Source organism: Pteropus alecto, unplaced genomic scaffold (assembly GCF_000325575.1).
Source record: "Pteropus alecto unplaced genomic scaffold, ASM32557v1 scaffold20, whole genome shotgun sequence".
NCBI lineage: Eukaryota > Metazoa > Chordata > Mammalia > Chiroptera > Pteropodidae > Pteropus > Pteropus alecto.
The window spans coordinates 49,812,443-49,815,821 of record NW_006436298.1 but is presented as its reverse complement, the minus strand read 5'-3'; the positions used below and the strand labels follow the sequence as shown (position 1 = coordinate 49,815,821).

Below are 3,379 nucleotides of genomic sequence, written 5' to 3'. Positions count from 1 at the left end.
TTCTCCTTTTGGACATTTATTTAGTTAAGGTCCTCCACGTCAAATGAAACAGTTTCGCAAGTTTAAAAAAAACAATTAGTGTGGCATGAAATAGCAACTATTCTGCTCAGAATTCTGATAACATAATTTGCAACTTTTAACTTTTGAAATATTCATTAAGATATTTCTAAGTATTTGATAAATGAAACAAATTTTGGTTATTTACTCTGTATCTATACTTAAATTACATACACACGACAAAAAAGATCATCTTCATGTAGGACCAGTGGTCTGATTTTAGACTTGTTATTTAAGGTAATGTAGAAAGGTATAAGAGAAAATGCTTAGCAGGCAGTTAAAGATACAAGACTGTAGTTCAGAAGAGAGAACAGGGTTCAAGATATAGACTTAAAGTCACTATATCATCAAAATATAAAGCTAAGGTTTACTAAGCATTTGGTAGATGCAAAGGACCATGCCCAGAGCTTTAGATACTTTCACTCACTTAATACTCACCCTACCTTCATAAGATAGGAATCATTATTGTACCCATTTTACAAATGAGAAAACTAAGCTTCAGAGAGGTTAATTAACTTGTCCAAGGTAATAAATGGTTAAGCTAGGGCACAACCAGTCTTATTTCAGAACCTAAATTTTAAATAATCTACTAGTAAACAATAATGATTGTGAATGAAATCCATCCCTTCCTCCAAAATTTGTACAGAAAGAGAACAGAAGACCAATATAATTGACAATGGAGTAAAAGTCGAAAATAACAAAAACAGAGAAGTAGTGATTAGAACAATACATAGAGAGCCAGGATCCGACAGATTTGGAGTCGTGAATGTTTTAATTAAAAGGGATCTAAGAGTTCATTAGTGTCAAAAAAAAATGAAAATCTCTTTATAATAAAAATCCAAACCCTTAGACACAGTTTGAGCAATAATCAATCTGAAGAAATTCCACTATAAAGAAATAAACACTCCGCTGAAATTTTTGTTTGTATTAAACAATCTGGTCTCTAGCTTCTATCACTTGCTGTCCTTCTCAAACATAATCTAGTTTAATCCCTGGGACAAACCAGAAGGTAGACATTATTGTTCATGTTTTATGGATAAAGAAAATGAGTGTCAGTTTAAATATTTGCTCAGTGTATCACAATTGGTAAGTGGAACCCAAGTCTGATTCCACAGTTTATAGCCTTTCCAATCTACCATACTAAAGGTCATAGAAAACATTAAAGGCAAGTTTTCTTGCCAGTGGCCTGGATGCCTTTTCCTAAATTTAAAAACTCTTATGCTTTCAAAATACGCATTTGCTTTAAATTTTTTCCCACTTAAAATTACTTGAATTTTTAATTTAAACCTTGATCATTTTCTAATTAGGTTTATTTTTAACTTAATCCAGTCTTTAAAAATATTTAAAATATATCTCATTATCTGGTTTGCTGCCTGTACCAGAGTTGTGCTAAGATTTAGCCATTTGGAAGCTTCACGGCTTTCTTCCTCGTCCTCAACAAATAAACAAATAAAATCTCTCCTTAGCAATATCATTATTGTGTGTATACCTATTATAATGGAATATACGCCTACACAATTTTACTTCTTTTTGAATGTTTTTTCTGCTCCCAAAATGTACAACCTTACTCCTGTCTGTCCAATTTATCATAGCCACTTTTAATTGTCATCAGAGTATAAAGCCATAAAAACATAAAAAACACAAAATGTGGTTTGACTTAACTGTTCTATGGCACTAAATAGTGAAAAAGAGCATGGATTTCAGAGTCAGATCTGAGTCCCAAACCTAGCTCTGACCCTGAGTGGATCACTTAAACTTCTCTGAGCCTCAGTTTCCTCAGGTATAAAATAGAATAATACCTGCTCACAGGATAATGGTAAGGATTAAATGATATCTAGTACCTAGTAACATATTGGCTGCTCAATAAAGAGCTATGGCAGTAAAAGATTTTCTATGCAAAATCATTTTTGTCCCCAGGACATCAACTTCAAAAAATGAGTATATGCAAAACATTCCTTATTTATCAACTCACTTATCATCAACTAGAATTCTGATAAGCATGTTTCTAATGCTGTCACCTAAGAGGGCACCTGCCACATTGCCCCATGTGAAATGCAATCCAGGCCTCTTTCCCAGTCTTAATCTCCAGTGCTTAATCTTAATTTTAAGCAGTGAGTCACAGATAACTTCCCTTTGGGTATGACCCTCAAGCCAGTAATTCATACACTGTCAATAGAATATGACTTTTAGATTTGGTAATGAAAAGGATGACTTTTTACCTACTTTTTCACTTTTACTCAGGTGTTCATACTCTGCATATTTACTACAATATAGTCAAAGCACTTAACCAAAGGACCAAAGTTCTGATGTCTGTGACAAATACAACTCAGAGCTACTGCTATAACTTTGTATAACTTTAAATTTCACATGGAGTTTGGTGAACCCACAAATAAGAAAATGACTTCCCAAGGAGTGTAACAAATAATTACTAGGAGAGACTACTGACTTGGAAACAAAAGCAAATTAAGTAGGAAGGTTTCTTGTATGCATTTGTGCCCAGTACATGTGAGTGTGCATGCATGTCCTATGCACGTGCAGAGATGACAGAGGAAATAGTGTGAAATTCAGTCTTATTAGTCTTATAGTATGCTGTGCTATTAAGCTGATTAAACTGCTAAGTTTCTTTACTCCAAAAAGTAGACAGGTTAACTGTTGGAAATTATATAATTATTAGATAAAATTAACAGTATCTTACAATTACATATCATTTTACAGTATACAAAGTTGTTAAATACACATTCAATTTGATATCCTGAAATAAAGAAATGGAATTCTTTTGCCCTCCCATATCCCCCCAATCAAAGACAGGGCTAAGGAACACTTGATCAGGAAAGGTCATATAAATGCATCAATCAGTTTAGCAACAAAGAATAAAGGGACAAAGGCAGGACCCTGGAGGGGGCCACAGGGACTTAGAGAAGACTAGAATATTAAATGAGGAAAGCCCAGGGGTCATAGGAGAGTTAGGCAACAGAAGGGGTAGGGTCCTGTTCACTACAGAAAAGGAAGGGCACGCAGCATACATTCCACACCCTAACATAACACGAAAAGATCATTAACTGAAGAGCTGGAGCTGAACTCTGGTTTCTCAAAACACAAGTAGATGACCACCAACAGTGGCTTCTGAATGAACTCAGAACTCAGGATTCAAAATGCATCTGGTTGCAACGAAGGGCAGAAGCAAAGGTTGAAATTTAACAAAGGTCATTTGAGGAGCTGCATTTTACATAGTGGTAGCATCCTGGGGAGCATCTATTCCATCAATCAAGTGTAATATCTTATAATTGTGGAAAAGGAGTTTCCGAGCGGGGATGAGCAATAT

At 34.7% G+C, this 3,379-nt stretch overlaps 2 protein-coding genes across 4 annotated transcripts in view; both read right to left on the bottom strand.

Annotated features, from left to right (window-relative positions):
* The window catches only part of ZNF655 (zinc finger protein 655), a 13,123-nt gene that overhangs the window by 5,634 nt on the left and 4,110 nt on the right, over positions 1-3,379 (bottom strand). The window lies entirely within an intron of this gene.
* Positions 1-3,379, bottom strand: part of TMEM225B (transmembrane protein 225B) — a 45,486-nt gene that overhangs the window by 39,126 nt on the left and 2,981 nt on the right. The window lies entirely within an intron of this gene.